The sequence below is a fragment of the Ictidomys tridecemlineatus genome, chromosome 14, assembly GCF_052094955.1.
Source record: "Ictidomys tridecemlineatus isolate mIctTri1 chromosome 14, mIctTri1.hap1, whole genome shotgun sequence".
In the NCBI taxonomy this organism is placed as follows: domain Eukaryota; kingdom Metazoa; phylum Chordata; class Mammalia; order Rodentia; family Sciuridae; genus Ictidomys; species Ictidomys tridecemlineatus.
Window position 1 is genome coordinate 51,394,880 of NC_135490.1, and position 19,333 is coordinate 51,414,212.

The window sequence follows — 19,333 nt, forward strand, 5'->3', positions numbered from 1 at the left end:
GAGACCTTTTATTTGTTTTTTTTGGGGGGGTTGGTTTACTTCCTCCAAGGGATCAAGGATGAACAGAGGCCCTCTGAACTGTTGGGCGTCTACTGCAAGGTTTGTCACATGGGCTTTTTTATGTTTCAAGACATGAATACCCAACTAAAACTGTTTTTTATAACAAAGAACTTTGAACTGGCCAAGGCTACTAAAATATCCAGGATTTCTCAGGCTGCAGGTAAGGTTTGATCCTGGGCCTCAGTACAGTGACAAGGACTTTGAGTTCTCTATCTTTCATCCTGCCTTCTGTGAGACTAGCTTTATCCTCAGGAGTCACACTGTGCTTCTCCACACCCCCTAACACTTCTGGAATCTTCCCTTTGTTCACAAATAGCTGCAGTGATTCTAAATTTCACATCTTCATTTTGAAGGCTCCCAGGGAAAGACAGGAAGTGTGTTTTGCCAGCAGGCTGTTGGCAGTCTCTTCTTGGGTTTCATTGCCTCTTATTGAGTTCTGTGCCATCCCTGAGCCAGTCACTTTGATGTGGGGGTAGGAGGTGAAAAACACTTCTGAGTAGGAAGAGCCAAATTATATTCCCCAAAACAGGGAAGCAATAATTTCATGGAGGAAATGTGGGGTGTTGAATCCAGAAGGTAGGGAACAGATGCTGAGCTACAAGTATGAGCCTGTCCTGTGGTTGATTCACATTTTCCTTTCATCCTCTCAGGTCCAGGAAAGCCTCCTAGACAGGAGGAACTTTTTTTCTTACCCCCAAGTAGGCTAACATTGACATGTTTCCTTTCCAAATGTCTGTTTATTTTAGGTTCTGAGTACTAATCCCAAGTCTGTCCCTTTCAAAATTTCACTGGTCTATAGAATTTCCCCCAGATTGACAGGTAGGTTCTGGCTGAAGTGAAACATATTTGCCTGTCAAAAGCTTCCTGCATTTAAAATAAAATCCACACAGTACCTGCTGGCCAACCGACAACTTGCTCTCTTGCTCATATTTAGCTACACTCACTGCTTCTTATTCCTTAAGTGAGCCAATTGATGTGGAGCTTCAGAACCCTCCAAGTGCTTTTTCTGTCCAGAATGCTTTGGATACATTCAGGGTTCTGTTTAAATAGGTCTTAGATTAGCCAAGCAGGTAAGACACTTGAAATTGCCATGTTCATCAATGGTTTGAGTCTCTCTTTCCCTCCTCTAGATTACCAGTAACATTAAGAGGGGTTGTTCTTAGCTGCAACTATGAGCATGGCCTCCAAATCCTGCTTCTATGTCTGGTACATTGTAGGTTCTCATTACTTGTTGAATAAATGAGTGAAAATTCCTTTTGAATGGTCTCGTGAACTTTTTAGGATGGGGCCATTTCTGATGCTTTTCTTGCCTTTAATTGGGTGCCTGTGAAAATGCTGGGCATAAAAGAGATAAAATAGTCACATTTTTCAAATGAAGGTGTGGAAGCTCTCTGCTATTGGGATTTGCTCCAGATTGTACCATATTGGCAGGTCCTGAGTGCTTCTTTGAGGACTTCTTCTAACAAAGCCATTGCTTGTGAGTATCTGAAGGCATGAAACTGAAGAAGGGGACTTGGGACCATTTCTCTATAAAGATTTCTGAGTACAGTGGCAGGACCACCATGCACCTGTAAAAGGCAGAAAATAACATGTGAGCATGACATTGTTTACACCTTCACTCAATGAGGCAACTGAGATAAATGCACTATAATAAAAATGATATTTAACCACATCTATTGCAGACCCACAGGTCAAGGTCAGAGCCTCCATGTGCCAATCACCTGATGGAATCCCCAACCACTCTTTGGACACAAACTCTCCCTGTGACTTTATTGCTTGTGATCATCCTCAGGACAATTGAGTGAGGGTATGGGTGTCCCAGTGCTGCTCATGAAAACTCAAAAATATGGCACCTACCTACAGCCATCAGTCATTTCTATGCTCAATAGACAACAAACCATCCAATGTGCATGATCCTTCTCTGTCCCCACATCCAGGCCCATTCATTTCTCTGCTCTTTCAGGGCACTTTGACCTTTTCTGTACACAACTCTCCATTATTAGTGATAATATCTTTATTTAGGAAGTTATTTGATTAATATTCATTTTCCTCACTGGACTCCTGACTTCTTAAGGGCAGGGATAGCTATTTTTAGCTGTTATTGGTGCTCCAGCCTGGCATCTAACACACAGATGGCCTTGAAAATGCTTTCAGCTCAGAATCAGAGGCTGAATTTTTTTCACTGTTAATCATACCTGACACCTAGTCACCACCTGGCCATAGAGTACTGTCTGGCATAGAAGAGAGGGTCAACAAGTAATAGAAGAGAAAGTAAATAAATGGACACTATTATTTTCCTTCCCAGAGAAAGAGTATGGGGGGAAGCCTTACCAAACCCAACAGTTTCACCCAAGTCCCTTCCTTCAGGCTCAGTAGGTCTGGTTCTCAGGCTCACTAACCCAACGTGCCAGCAAAGGGAGCAGCTTCAGGCACAATCTAAACTAGTTCTCTGGAGAGGTTGCACCTTTGGACTTCGGTGCAACAAGTTCTGGGTTAGATATTTAAAGTTTAAGTGGGTCACAAATCCTGGCCCTTATCACATACCCTTGAAAAACTCAACAAGCAAACACCCAGGAATGGTATTGTACTTTGAGAGACAACCTGGCTCCAGTCTCTGCCTTCAGGTCAGGATACTGTAGAGAAAAGGATTTCTCCATAGCCACAGAAACCGGCACGGACCTCGTGCCCAGCAACCCAACGTCAGCCACCGCGAAACCCAGGTGAGACTCCGAGCAAAGCAGAGACCCAGCAGGCACAGGTGCCGGAGTGGAGCCACAGACCCTGGGTCACGCCTCAGCTCCGTGTTCACCATGTCACCCTGCCCTCTGGGTGGATTATGTCCCAGGTCGCTGGGTCGTGAGGGTGGAAAAGCATGTGGGAGCACGTTGGAGTGGCCCGGGTGACCAGCTATGGTCACAGAGACACCCAGGATGATGGACGGCTGGGGAGGAGGTGAGCGGGGAAGGAGGCAGGTGCGTGTAGGAGGACGCGGAGGCTCGGCCTCCCCAGTGCAGCCAGAGCCCGCAGCCAGCGAGCCTCCCGGGATCGTGGGCGCGAGCCCCGCACTTACACTGTCAACACCACCACGAAGTCCATCACGTTCCAGCCGTTCCGCAGGTAGGAGCCCTTGTGGAAGGCAAAGCCCAGGGCCATGATCTTAATTCCAGCCTCCAAACAAAAAATCCCAATGAAGTATGGTTCTGTGTCGTCCTGGGGGGGGGGAGAGAGGCAGGGTCAGGTCTGGGCTGGGCCTAGGGGGCCAGGACCCCGGCCGCCTGCAGGTCCACAGCCTCCAGCACCCGCCACCCGGCTCTGCATCCGCCAACCTCCTCCCGCAGCCTCGCCAGCTACTTGCTGTTTCACTAAAACTGTATGAGAATTCTAGTTGCTCCTTTTTTCAGCATTGACATTTGAACTCAGTGCCTAATTATGTAAGGCAAACACTCTACCACTGAGCTACATCCCCAGTCTCTAGATGTATTTTAGAATCAGTTTGTTCTTTTTTAAATTAAAATCCATGCTATAGATGTGATTAGAATGCATTGAATGTGTAGGTGAATATGTAAATAATTGACATCTTAAAATAGCTAGCCTTCCTATCCATGAGCATGGTATATTCTTCATTTATTTATGCTCACTTTAATTTCTCTCACAACATTTTAGTGTATAGATATTACTCATATTTTCTTAAATTTATTACCAATTTTTCATATTTTTAATGCTATTTTAACTTTAAAATTTTAAATTTTCAATCATTCAGCACTAATGCACTTAAATATAAATGGTTTTTTGTATAATGACCTTGACTCCTGAAACCATTTAGTTTCTAAATTCAAATGTTAGTTCTATCAGCTATTATTTGGAGATTCCTTAGGATTCGTACTGTGTTCTGAGTCAATACTGTTTTACTTCTTCCTTTAAAACCCACACACATTTCTTTCTTTCTTTCTTTTTTTTTGGTTATATCAAGATGAAAAGAACCTTTAGTGTGACCTTGGCTAGGAATAGTGAGAGAATTCCTTTCTTTTTCCTGTTACTAAGAATAAATATTTAGTCTTTCAACATTACATTCTGATGCTGTTTATAAGTGTTTCACAGTTGTCTTTTATAAAGTTGAAGAAATTCCTTTTTGCAATTAATCAAATATTGTTTTCCCCTTCCAAATTCTCATGTTGAGGTTCCTCACCAAGAAGCAGACTCTCCTAATACTGTAATCTTAGACTTTCAACCTCTAGAACTTGAGATGTTTGTTGTTTCCAGCTACCCAGTTTCAGCCACTGACTTTGAGATGTTTCTCTTGTTCTGTGCTCATATCTGCATTCTCTGGACCCTGAATTCCACTAAATGTACATTTAGTTTCAGATATTATAATTTGTATTATGTATTGTATTTGTAAAAACATACAATAATAACAAGCTTTAATGTTCTCAGGACTATTATTTTTCAGAGGTACTTTAAAAAATTCCTAACATTGAAAAACAAATTAGCTGAACAAACCCAATATTTATTTTGGGTTGAATTCTGGTGATGCTAGAAAAAGTTATGGAGAATAGAAATGCACCTGTAGGAGCTTGCGAGGATGAACTATCACTCCAAACACTAATAAATGGAAAATCCTGTCACTCAACATTTGGCTCTTTTTAAATCATTGCACGTGCACCGAGGTCACACCTTCCTTTACGTATGGAACATATTTATAATAGCTGCTTTCACTCCATTTTTTACTAGTTTCATTATCTCTCACTTCTGATTCTACTTACATTGATTGGTATTTTTAATCTTCTGGGGCATTATTTTTCTGCTTTCTTTCTTGCCTTATAATTATTTATTGGATGCTTGACATTGTGAATTTTATGTTGCTGGTTGCTGGAATTGATTTGATTATATTCCTTTAAATAGCATTGGATTTTATTATGGAATGCTGTTAAGTTACTTGTAATCAGTTGACTCCTTCTGAGACTTGCTTTTAGGCTCTGTTAAGTCAGGATCAGAGCGTCCATTGGTCTAGTGCTAATTTGGTTTCACTACTAATGGGATATACTTTTGAAGATTCTTCCCAACACTTACTCCTTGTTCATGGAGTCTTTTCTCTCTGGTTTCTGGGAACACACATTCTGCTTTGTCCTGTGTCACCTGTGGGGATGGTCCCTTTTTCGCCTGAGTGGCTCTTCTTCAGCGTTGGGAAGTGGCCGATAGTGTCTAGTAATACAGGCATATCAGAGTTCCTGAGACTGGAGGTGACCCTCCTGCAGATTTCTGGAGCTGTCTCCTTTCAGATTTCTGGGGCTGTCTTTCTGTGCAGCTCCTTTGATCCTGAGAGGGTGATACCAACATCCTAGCTGCCTTGGGCTCCACACACTTGAGTTTCTCCTTGTTCATTTCTGTGAGACCATCAGACTCTGCTTGGGTTCCCTCTCCCTATTCTGGGGTCTGGAATCTGCTCCCTGCAGTGAGCAGGTGCAACCGGAGGGCTCTCCTTGTTTCCCTTCTCAGTCCAGGGCTACCTGTTCAACTTCTGTAAACCACAATTCCACGTGTTCTGCCTACTTCTCCAGACTTTTAAAGCTGGATGGTAAGTTTATCTTTGCTAAACTATTTTTCTAGAAGTCCTTACTCCTTTTCTTAATTCCAAAGAAGAAGGCCTTCTCTCTGGCTTACAGGGTTATGAGTTATCAGTTCCTTTGTTGTCAGCAGGTAAGAGGGGAAAAGGTTGTACTTGGAAACCAGGACTGGGTACTGAAACTCCTCAGAGGCTTCAAACTAGGGACCGCCCAATCCTGCCAAGTTGGAAGGTGGGCCTAGTTTAGAAATAAGAAAACCTTGCTCTCTGGGCCTTGCACTGTTCATTTTGGCAAAGCCCCCTGCTCTCTGTTGTGCTGCCCTGCCTACTCTCCTTGTATCCCCTCTGCCCTGTAGATACCCAGCAGCTCTTCACACCCTGGCCCCCTGTTCCCTGCCCCTCCTTTCCTCTGTGGCTGGCATTTCTCCCATTATTTACCCCAGCTTGTTTTCTCTTCTAGTTACATTAAAATTCATGAAGACCATTCACACACTGCACTGTGGCAGCATCTCCAAGAGCACCCACCATGTTCTAAGCTGAATGCTTGGTACCTCGGGTAAAATGAGTAACACTAAATCTTAAAAATGTGACAACAAAATGGGGTAAATGCAGTGATCCAGATGTGCTCAGGGTGCTTTGGGCTGGCACCTGAGGCAAGCCCATGCCCATTCCACTCTGAGCTGAAGGGAGGGCTTCCTGGAAAAGAACCCTGAACTTCTTTGGAGGATGAATAGGAGTTTGCCAGAAGGTGAAGTGTGAGCTCAGGATAACTCTCTAAGAAGTGCTAGGATAACTCTTTAAGAAGTGCTTGTTGAATTGTGTCTGACTGTGGTCTAATCTCTACTCCCTGGACTTCCTAGCTCAGTAATAGCAAGCTTTAATGTTCTCAGGGCTATTATTTTTCAGAGGTACTTTAAAAAATTCCTAACATTGAAAAACAAATTAGCTGAACAAACCCAATATTTATTTTGGGCTGAATTCTGGTGATGCTAGAAAAAGTTATGGAGAATAGAAATGCACCTGTAGGAGCTTGCGAGGATGAACTATCACTCCAAACACTAATAAATGGAAAATCCTGTCACTCAACATTTGGCTCTTTTCAAATCATTGCACATTATTGGAATACATGCCCAAGCTCACTGTCTCTTAATATTACTGCTTAATTATAAGCTTACTGCTGGCATTTTGGGTAGCGTAATAAAACTGTCTCAAGTCAAGATTGTGCATTTAATACAGGATCTAATTTAGCAGTATGAAGGAGACCTTTCTCAGCTGTCAGAAAGCTGTGATGATATAGAATCATGTCATTAGCAAATAGTATTAATTTGAATTCATCTTTACCTATTTGTATGTGTTTAATTTCTTTTTTTTTGTCCAATTCCTAGAGTTTCAAGGATGATGTTGAATAGAAGTGGTAAAAGAGGACATCCTTGTCTTGTTCCAGTCTTTAGCAAAAATGCTTTCAATTTTTTTTCCATTTAGAATGATGCTGGCCTTGGGTTGAGCATATATAGCTTTTCCAATATTGAGATATGTTCCTACTATCCCTAGTTTTTCTAGTGTTTTGAACATAAAGGTGTGCTGTATTGTGTCAAATGCTTTTTCTGCATCTATTGAGATTATCATATGATTCTTGTTTTTAAATCTCTTTATATGATGAATTACATTTATTGATTTCTGTATGTTGAACAAACCCTGCATCCCTGGGATGAATCCCACTTGATCGTGGTGCACTATCTTTTAAATGTTTTTGTATGTGATTTGCCTGAATTTTATGAAGAATTATTGCATCTATGTTTATCATGATACTGGTCTGAAGTTTTCTTTCCTTTATTTATACCCAAAGGACTTAAAATCAGCATATTACATTAATGCAGCCACATCAATGTTTATAGCAGTTCAACTCACAATAGCTAAACTATGGAACCAAACTAGGTATCCTTCAATAGATGAATGGATAAGGAAAATGTTGTTTATATATTCAATGAAATATTACTCAGCTTTAAATAAAAATGAAATTATGGTATTTACTAGTAAAAGGGTGAAGTTGGAGAATATCATGCTAAGCAAAATAAGCCAATCCCCTCAAAAATGCCAAATATTTTCTCTAATATGTGGAAATAAATTCACAATAAGGTGGGAGGCACTAGAGAACAATAGCATTACCTTAGATTAAGTAGAGGGAAGTGAATGGAGGGTAAGATAGGGGAATATGGGGATAAGAAGGAGAATACAATGAAACAGACATCATTACTGTATGTATATATGTGACTACATGACCAATATGATTCTGCAACATGTACACTCAGAAAAGTAAGAAATTATAAATGCATTCTACTGTCATGCATAACTAATTAAAACAAATAAAAATTTAAAAATGAATGATTGGCCTGGTATATATGTTACATATTCTCATATTTTAATATATAAAGACAATCAAATTACTTTTCCTCTTTCAATCTTTTAAAAGAGTATACTCTATTATATTTTCTCATTTTAAACCACGCTTCCATTCTTGCAGCCTCACATTTGCACATTATTTTTTAAAATATCACTGTTTTATCTCTGATGTTGTAATGATGACATTCTTCTGTGTTCAATGTGGGTGGGATTGGGCAGTTTTCTCACATGTGCCCTTCTCTGTAGGTTACAGGGTTAACTGAAATCAGGAAAGAAAAAGGAGAGCCTCATCCTTCCTGATTTGAAGGAAGAGTCTAGGATTTATCAAGAAGATATGACAGAATTCCCCAAGGAAGGCAACAGTTTTCAGATGGAGGTACAGAGTCTTTTTTGATTACTTTCTTAATTTTTTCCATCTTAGGATTTTCTTTAGATCTTTAGAAATAAAATCCTAACACAGCATAGTTTTACAGTCCCCACAGTTACAGCATCATAGTCCTACACATTTCTCTTGCAGCAGATAAAATTATTCTTTTGGGGACTGGAGACATATTTCACCATGAGTGTTTTATCTGTGGGATCTGTTTGGTTTTTTTTTTCCTACATTCAAACTTTTCTTTCAAGTAAAATAAAATCATCTCCCTCAGTCTTTCCTCTTGTTATTACCCAAATGAAAGATAGCAGATTGGGGAAAATTGCCAATCTCTTGTCTAAACTATGGCAATTTCTACATGTCTGGTGGTTCCTTTTCAGCCAGTCAGAACATTACAGTGACAAGATATTCTTCTTAACAAGAAAGCAAAACCAAAAGAGAGATCTGGGGGAGAGAAGGACAAAGCAAAAGGAATTTCTCAGCATCAGAATCTTAAAAGACCACCATAACAATTCTTGTACTTCTTTCTCAATGTTCATAGGCTATTGCTACAAGGTGGACAGTAGAAGTCAACTAAAGTTGTTGGTTAGAACAGTTTTAGGCAAAGGAGTAAAGAAATCCAATATTTCAGTTATAATATCAGGGTCAGAGTCAGTCTATAGAACATTCAGAACAATGACTTTCTTTTCCATAACAGAAAAAAATATTGTTGAAAATGACTTTTAACTTTTTTAAACTTGCCTTTCATAGATTTACAACTGATTCAGCACAGCATTTATTAACAGTAGTTATTATGGCAGTGTCCATTTTTCTAGACATTCCCAGTAAATATTCACTAAAAATCCTCATTGGATTGTTTCAAGTATTCTAAGAAATGATAATAAGGCCCAAGCCTCATGTAACTGGAGCTGGGTATCATTTCTCTGTGCGTATTTCTAATTGTGAGGCTCTTCAAACCTGGAATGATAGAAGAGGTGCTCATAACTGCATTAAGACAACAGCCTCTCTTCACCCCCAGTTTGTCTTAGCTCAGATTTGAGAATGTGGCTTTTATCTGCCCACGCTATGCGATCACTCCAAAGCTTACCTATTTAGGTAAATGTGGAATATGGCAGGCTGCAACCGGTTTGCTGCAATGTCTGAGACCAGGACCTTTCAGGTTCCACTGAGTGTGATTTTCTCTCTAGTCCTTCCCAAGGAAACAGGAGAATAATGGGTGGGAGCAGGGTCTTGCAGGCCAATAGCTCAGAGAATCTGCTTCATTTCATTTACTTCTTCATACTTTTTTCATTTGCTTCAAAAACGCTCAGCAAGTCAATCCCTAAACTTCTGACTTCTTATCATAAACATGTCCCCACCATAGGAAGGTTCTAAGGATTAATCAAGATGTCATTTACAAAGGGCTTGTCATGATGCCTGGAATGTTGAATGGTTACTAGGTAATATTTTAAAGGCCTTAAGGAGTTATCTAAAACAATGACCTTTCCAAATTTCTGAAATAATATATTTCAACAGCTCCCAGGATTAACAAGAATTCTTTTCATATTTTCCTTAATGTAATATTGTCATCATCTGGATCATGGCAATCATGTAGGACCATGATTTCTTAGGCCATGTGCTATAGAAGTTTATGTTCCCCCAAAACTCATATGCTGAGATCCTAACACCAAGGTGGTGGTATTAGGAGGTAGGGCCTTCCAGAGATGCTTAGGTCATGAGGGAAAAATTCTCAGGACAGAATTAGGGTCTTATTTTACTTAGGTTTTGGATTGCTATGAAAAAAAAAAAACAGCAAAACAACTTAAAGGCCGGGTGCAGTGGTGCTTTCCTTTAATCCCAGCAGCTCGGGATGCTGAGGCAGGAGGATTGTGAATTCAAAGCCAGCCTCAGCAAAATCAAAGCACTAAGAAGCTCAGTAAGACTCTGTCTCTTAATAAAATATATAATAAGGCTGGGGATGTGGCTCAGTGGTCATGTGCCCCTGAGTTCAAACCACCCCACCAAAAAAATACTTAGAGTGACAGTTTATTTGGGTTCATGGTTTCAGAGGTCTCAGTCCATAGATGGTTGACTCCATAGCTCTGGGCCCAAAGTGAGGCAGAACATAACAGGAGAATGTCCCAGAGGAGAGCTGCTCAGCTCATGGCAGAGACAGGAAGCAGAGCAAAAGATAGAGGGGAAGATGTGCCCTTCCTGAACATTCCCCAGTGACCCTCCTCCTCCTGTCACGCCCTACCTGCCTACAGTTACCACCAAGTCAGTCCACTCAAAGTAGAATGGACTGATTAAGATACAGTTTTCATAATCTGGACAATTTACCACTGAATATTTCTGCAGTAATAGGAGATTTGGGGTAACACTTCAGGTCCAAACCATAACATGCTTTTTTCTTGGAGACCCAGAGAGACAGTTTGCATCCTCCATCATGTAAGGACACAGGGAGAGGCCCCATGTGTGGACCAGGAAGAGAGCCTTGACCTGATGCTAAATTCACCAGATGCTAGCAGCTTGATCTTATAGGCTCCCAGCCCCCCAGAACTATGGGAAACACATTTCTGTTGCCACTAAGTCACAGGGTCCATGTGATTTGGCTATAATAGCCCCCAACAGATTAAGGCACTTGCTCCTCCCTTGTTTTTGTGTTTGTGAGAGGTGTCGTCCAAATTCCTTTGCAGAAGATCTCACAGAGATGTCATAGTCCTCCAAGCAGAGAGATGAGGTGGGAGAACTGAGTCATCACTCAGTACTGTGGAGCATGAGCAAGCCTACTCAACACCTGCACAGCAGGAGAGAGCCCCTGGCTCAGGCTGCAAGGTGAGCAGCTCAGGTCCACAACTGCAGCAGTTCATTGGCAGTGAGCACAGCAGAAAAGATTCAATGATGACATTTTTCATTAGATGCTATTTTTATGCTTTGCCATTAGATTTGGGAACCACTTTTGCATTAACTGATTCATCGAAATAATTCATCACAGATTTCAAATAGTCATAATTAGAAAGGAACATTTAAACTCATAACTAACACTGGAAGGACACTTATGCTACATCATGCTATGTGCAGGGCATCCTTCTAAAACACCTCACTAATTTCTATAAATGTGTCACATCCTCTAATTCTTACTCCAACCCTCAAAGGCAAGTGCTAGCATTTTATCCTTATTTTACAGATCAGGAGAGCAGGAGACAGAGAAGCAGAGTAACACACAGGGCCATGTAAGCCCATGTGGCCACCTCAGGCTTTAACATCGACAATTTTACCCACATGTAGTGGGTATTTCACTGTGACACTTACTCAGGTGACAGGCCATCCTCAGGAAAGTTGTATAACAGTCTGACAAGAGGAAACCATAAGCCCATTTCTAAGTCCATTGTAGGCAATTTAGGTTCAGGGAAAAAAAAACACTCATCAAATTAAATTAAAAGTGAATGTTATTGGTTTCATGGTTTAGTTTGTATGTAATTTACAAATATGCTTATAACATCCTTCTTAGAAATGTATATTTAGTTTTATATTTGTATTTAAATAGTTTTGTAAAAAAATTGTTTAGGTCAACACTGAAAGGTCAAAATATTCTTACAAGGCCCTGTATCCCAAGTTTGAGAACACAGTGGGGTGACATTTCTTGTCTAACCCCCTCATTTTATCACTTACAATGTTCCTCCTGCCCCAAGGCCCAGTACGACTCTGTTTTCTCTTACAAACCTTGACCCTAGAACAACATGGAAGAGCACACCACATGCACCCCTGGGGTACACTGGACGCGGTAGCTCACCTCCCTTTGATTCTCTCTCTCTCTCTCTCTCTCTCACCCTGTGTGTAACTATCTCCTCACATGATATTTTCATCCATGAGGACAGGAAATCTGTTTTCCTTGCTGTTCATGCAGGGTCCTGCATCTAGTAGATGTCCCATATCTGTTAAATAAAAAGAGCTCCACCCAAAGACTAAGACCATCCTGCACTGTTAATTTATCTGCTTCCATGTTTCACAAAGCCCTGGGGGACTGAATTTTGTAATCTTACTGCAAGTTCTCCAGCAAGCACCCTCTGGTCTGTGCTCCAAGGCCTGCAGGAATGGAGAGCTCATTCTGGAGGAGGCACCATGCTGGTAGGAGTGCTATGGGGGTCAGTCCATCTTGAGACAATATTAGGCAACCTAGTATGGTCTTTGTGCCATTGCATTAATAATATCGTATTAGACTTTGCACTGCTGGGCCCAGATCTGCTCTCTGGTGTTGACAGAATCAGCCTTGTCCATCAGTACAAAGAAACATACCTGGAAGTTGGTTTCCTTCTCCATTTTCTCATGAGGGAACTAAGGCACAAAGGATCTAAAACATTTGCCTAAGGTCACTCAGGTGAATACAGAGGCAGAGATAGTTTCACATGTGAACTAGGCCCTCTGGATTGGAAGCTACTGGAGATCTAACCCACATCTCCAGTTCATTTGTACCTTCCTTACCACTTCCTTACCACTAGTCCTGGTAGATTTAAAATGAGTGTTTCTTCAGTGGAGGAATAGGTGCATGAATTAATCATTCTGGGACCAATAAATGTAAGCTAAGTACCCAGATACTGTACCCTGCAGTTTCAGAAGGCAGGCAGCAATTAGCCTGTGCTATTTTGTGGAATAAAGCCACAAGGTGATTCATGAGACTATTTGGAGATGATACAGGATTCTGGTGAGATTCTTGCCAGAAACCATACACTACAATATGCTGCAAAAGAGGCAGCATTTGGTGACTTGGCTCATGAAATATACAACATGGGAACAGCCTGAAGTGCTGTTGAGCTCTGTCCTGGCATTTCCATGAATTCTCTAAAGACATGGAGCAAAAGCCTCTGAAGAAGAGGGGTGAAACTGCTCACTCCACCTGGGAAATCAAGTGGGCAGACACTCAGTGCTGGAAGGCAACCCCTTTTGCAACTTCCTCTGGTGGAAGGAAGAAAAAGCCAGGGCATCCTGCCCTGGACAGAGGCAGCTCTGCCCAGTCAGTGGGGGTGGCTATGGTATTGCAGCAGAAAAAGCAACGGAGGGTTTCTTGCCAGGAGAAACAAAGGCCAAGTGTCCAGGCAGGGCCAGCATTTGGTCAAGGGTTATAGCAATGGTAGGTAGGCCAGGTATCTGCAAGGGAAACCACATCATCTTTTGTCAAAACCAAGACTTGTCCTTGTCCACAGTGGCTATCAGTGTTATGAATCCCAGATGGAGAACAGAAAGGAGCTACAGGAGAGGGACTTGGGGTGACATGTGCTGGAGGGTTGGAGGCTGGTGCTCAGCCTAAGGGAGTTCAGGGAGCTGGAGGGCAGCAGCCACGAGAAGGAAGCTCTATAGGGCTGTAGGAGCAACTTGCAGAACAGCCATGCAGACCACGAATGAAGCAGATTGAGTGATGGTCCTGAGAGTGGTGGCAGCTGGCCTGGCAACCAAAGGAGATGGGGACATCCGAGAACTCCCTGAAGCTTTCCCAATATCCTTGGAGAATTGAACTGGTTTTCCTGCAACTGAGCAGGATGAGAGTTCAAGTGATGATCATTTGGAAAATTAATGTGGCCTCATGAGTCTTTTCATGGAAGAAAACTGAAACTTCAGCATTTGACAGCTTCCCTGGCAGACAGGGGACATCCACTGGATGAAAATGAACTTCCCCCGAGTGCTAAGACTTCAGTCATCATCATAAGACCCACACCTCCAACTTCCGAAACCAGCTTAATGCCAAGAAAGCTTTTGTGGATCCAGAATTTTGCAAGGTGGTACTAATACAAAAGTTGTGAAAAAGAGTACTTTACCCAAGTGGCTGGCCGTCTTTAACACAATCCACCCATCTTTCAGGAGTGAGACTTTGATTCCTGCATGCACTCTTAAAGAGTGTCCTCCAGGTTTACGGCTTTTCTAGTCTTCTAAATTTATATTCTTCATTTCCTAAGCAGCGTACTTCATTTTAAGGAGTTTTAGAAATGTCTAAAAAAAAAGTCATTTTGAGTGAATTACCTCTCTTGTAGATGACGGGAAGGATTTTTATTTATTTATTTATTTTTATCCCTTTGTTTCCAGAGCTGTAGGAAACAGACAGTAGGGGTTTACATCGGAGGCAGGACAAATCAATGGCTGAAGAAACCACACACAAAGAACCAGTTAACCAATTACCTGACTTTTCTTTGGCTTCAGGTGGTTCGCTCATTGTTCCTCCAAATACAGCCCACCTGTCCAGTAGTGGCCCTCCATACAGCAGATGTCCCAAAGAGAAAAGTCAACTTTCATTGGAATTAATACATTTTTCTTACACTGATCTTCTTTTAAAGAGGTTTCTTTCATTTTTCTTTGTTTAAGAATAAAACGTGCTATTGAACAGAGCAAGATGGAGGGCCACATCTGAAAGCCCTGGACTCCTTGAAGGCCAGGCTGATCACCACCTGCTGCTCCTCCCTCTTTTATTCCATGGCAAAACCAGCTCTGACTTCCTTCCTGCAAAGGCCTCTTTTATCTCATTTAAAAAAAAAACTCATTAGCACATTTTGTCTTTCCCTAAGAATGTTACTGAGCTTAAGCTGTAACAAATGGAATTATGTAATCAGCCACAATCTTTGAATATTCCCCCTAAGTTCATAGAAGGAATGAGATCATCAAAATAATCTCTGTGGTCCCACAAAACCCAGGTCTCACAATCATCTCAGGTGGCATCTGCCCATGACTTGAAACTAAAGCAATTCTGGTTGCTTCCTCTCCTTAACACTTGGTCCTGTTGATGGACAGTTGTTCCAATGTTTCAATTATGTCACTGAGACGTGACTTGCCCCCTCAATAGCCATGGAGAAACTCCAGAGTCAGGCCAGCTGCTAGGCACTATAGATCCAGCAGTGAGGTAAACTACCCCTGCACATGTGAATTTTTCATTCCAGAGCAAGGAAGCATACAATCCACTAACAACTAGCAAGTAACTCTGCACTGTGTCAGATGGTGACAAGCAATATATTTGCCATTTGATATGCGTCATTTCAGAAATGCCAAGTCAAAACACATAAATTTTAATGAGATTCTGTAATAAACACAAGAGATTTCTAATAAGCCAGAAAATGGTGAGCCCAGTGAGCTGGATGATGGCACAGTCCAGAGTTAGCATCTTCGTGTCTGAGCTTCTGCAATCCAAACTAATGTCTGAATTACAAAATTGGATTTGATCCACTTGGCAGGGAGGAAAAAAAATATGAATCAGAGACTGAGAGCAGAAAAAATGTAACTAGTGACATCTACTTAAAAGCATGGGTATTATGCACCTAATGTTATCCTCAGAGCAATCTAAGAAAATCAACAAACTGGACATCACCCACCACACACACACACACACACACCACCCCAGTGGTCACAGGTCACAGGCCAGCAGCATGGGGCCCAGGTGATTATACTCTCACTGGATGTCAGGGCAGGGTGTGCACTGGCCCCAGTGCCCTGCCCCAAAGTTCCTTCAACTAGATCAAGGTGTCTTCTTAGTGAAGTTAAATGCAAGGTCTCCAAAATGACAATAGGTGGTAATAATCCAAGCATCTGTGCTCAGCTCCATACTGAGAATTCACCTGATTGAACTCCCTGATGCCTCCCAAGGAATCTCTGTAGCAGATCACACCTTATCTCTGCCTTTTACAGATGAGAAAACTGAGGCACCAAAATGTCATGAAATTTACGATCATTAGTAAACTGTAGGTGGTGACTCTTGGTGCTAACATCCTAATCGATAGCAGACATCAGTCTCAGTCTCATTGCTGCTGCTATAACAGAATATTACAGACAGTGTAACTTGAAAGGAAAAGAAATGTTATTTTCTCACAGTTCTGGAGGCTGGGAAGCCCCAGGTCAAGCAGCCAGCATCTTTTCTAGCAGTATCCAAAAGGGTGCAACAGAGAGACAAAAGGGGGCAAATGTCTTTCCTTTTATAAGGAGTATGTTTCCACAACTTGAAATCCATTCCTGTGACAGCAGTGTTACCATATCCACTGTGCCTTCATGACCTCATCACATCTCAGTAGACCCCTCCCGACATGATTGCCTTGGGGGTTCAGTTTCCAAAAGGCACCTTTTGAGGATACCTTCAAAACGGTGATACCCCAGCTGGAGATTGGATAATCTTACTTATTCTGGAATTCTCCAGCACCAATTCCCAGGATGAGCCCTGGGAACTGAGCTGCACACCTGAGTCCTGACAATTCAAGGCCAACATCCAGATGTGAATATCCACTTTGGCCTGAGAAGCAGACCAAGGAAGATGCTGCATCTGGATGAATAGAAAGAGGCTGTTCTTGGGCAGAGCTATTAGGAATTAGAGAGATGATTTTCAATTCATTTTGCTTCTCTAGATGAGGACTTATGGGCTATGTACTTTAATTTTATTTTTAATGTTTATATGACAGAAGAGCTGAGATGCCTCCCCCACACACACACACCACATCTTCCCAAGATGGTGTTACTTTCTTCCATCATTCTATTTTCTGAGGGAACCTTGAGCTGAGTTGTGTGCTTGTTAACCCTAACTTATTAATAGCACCTCTGTCCAACAGCAGGCTGCTGCAACTCTAATGCAAACTCACAGAGAGCAAGGAACTCAGCACTCCTTCAGGTTGAATTAAATAAATATAGAGACAGTATGAAACAAAGATGGCCCATCTAACTCAGGAATGGCGAGTGTCAAGTTTGTCACAATGAGTAAAATCACACTGGCCTCCTGAAAAGGCAAGTCAGAGTGCTGAGCCGCAACCTCACCTCTTTGTCTGCTGGGGACACGAAGCCTCAGAGACTTTTTTCAGCAACTCTTCCTGTGATATGAGGTGGTCTAGAAAAATCTGCTCTGTGTTGTGCTGTGATGATTATCACATCTGGGCTGCTGCAGGAGCCAGGAGGAAGCAGAGAGACGGTTTGAATTCCCACACACTGGGATTCTGCAGGCATTTCTGAGTCTATGTTGATGAGGAAACTGCATTGACTCTTGGTGCCAACATCCTAAGGAATAGCAAGCATCCCTGTTCAAGAGCAGGTCATGCATTCTGGCATGACTAAGAACATGAAGAGAATTAAAGTACTATGAGTTAGGAAAGGCCAGCTGGGAGATGGGAGGGATGCCTCATCACACCATCGCTGTATTAAACTGCCCAGAACAGAAAGTTAAGTGAAGAACACAAAGGTTTTTTTTATTATTATTAATGAGAATACCCCAAGTTATTCTTAAAGTAGTTTTTTCAACTCCCATTTCCACTCAAATTGATTTCACTAAAACTTTACCAATCTCTCATCCCATCTCATACCCAGCAGGTACCAGAATTCCATGAGCTTCCACTACTGACTGCTCTAAGTCCCTGACAGAAGGGACAGAGAATGACTTCAGGAAACAGCCAGATGGCTCCACATTCCCCCGTCTACCTGCCACAAAGAAAACCCCTCAGCCACATGCCTTGCAACAGAGCCAAGTATGTGGTTCCTCCTGCACCACTTGGACCACAGGGGTCGACAGCCCCAAGTGACCCACCCAAAGGCCCTCTGAGCTTTCCAGAATCATATTCCTAATTACTAATAGCTTAGCCCCAAATTGGACACGGAGGGTCAATCTGGGATGGCTGCAGGTGAGTTAGTGAAACAGTGTCTGGGATTGTCCACCCTATCAAAGCCCATTATCTCCTGCTCTGTTGGTGCCTGGTTGCAGGATTTATGACCAACCAGCACCAAGGGAGCCCTGGCTAAAACACAGACTCCTAATCCCCACCTCCCAGACCTGGGGAACTGTTCTGACATTATATGAGCCCCTCTTCATGAGGAGGTAGGACAGGACCACAGGCAGGAATCAGTGGAAGGAACCAACAGGGGCACAGGGAAGGGGCCTGGGGACACGAAGCCGGACAGCTGGGCTCTTGGGGAACAAAAAAGGAATATTTTGTGGTTTGGTTTGGGAATGGCCTGTCACTGTGGATGATTTCCATATTGGCCAGCATGGGGACAGAAAGATTTTTCTTCTCATAACTCTGTCCCTGTCACAGGCCAGTCATAAACCTATGCTGATCTATTAACAGGGCAGGCTGACCCACCCTTCCTTGACCTCACCTCAGAAGGCCCTGTCCAACCTTTCCACCTCCTGCTTGGGCAGATAAAGTCAGAGAAGAGCCAAAACCATCCTCTAGGGAAAAACGTGTTCATAAAAGCATTGCCCTGGTGCACAGTATTTGAAAGCCCTCCTCCACATCAGCCCTGCTTTTCCCTTCCAGTCCTATGAGTAGCTGGGTTCTTGGCCTCTGGTTCCCTGGCAAACCAAATTACAGCACAGGTAATGGCCCTGGTTGTGGTCACTTACATGAGCCCAAAGATATTGCCAGAGGTCTCTCTGGCCAACCTAAGTTCTGCTTTCCTGGCTCTAAGACAAAGTCCTCAGACAGCCCACATGCATTCCAGGGGCCAGAAAAAGCTCTGCCACATGAGGTACCAAGGCAGCAGAAGTGCCCATTTACCCAATGTCCTCCACAGCAGGACTGCTTGTCCAAAATTCTGCATACAGTATTGATTGCAAGCCTGCAATAAACGCAGTGTTCTACAGCTTAGAAAAGTGGGTTTCAGAGAAATTCAGAGTGCCTCTCCCAAATCAAGCAGCCAGCAAGTGAATTATTGGTGTTTCAGTATTCCAATAAACTAGACTCTTTTCAAGTACTGAGATATGGTACATGTGTCAAAATTGCTTTACAGCAACAAATATACAATTGGTTTTTATAAAATCTACTATTTTGTTGTTGTAAAATAATCCTGATTTTTTTAAAGAAATGACTCTGAATCACTTTATGATTTTTATTAAAGATCAATGACTCAATTATCCAATCAAGGAAAAAAAAGCCCAGATCCTATGTCCAAACTGCATGTCTGAACAGATCTCTGCCTGAGCTGCCAGGATAAATAAATATTACAGTATCAGCAAA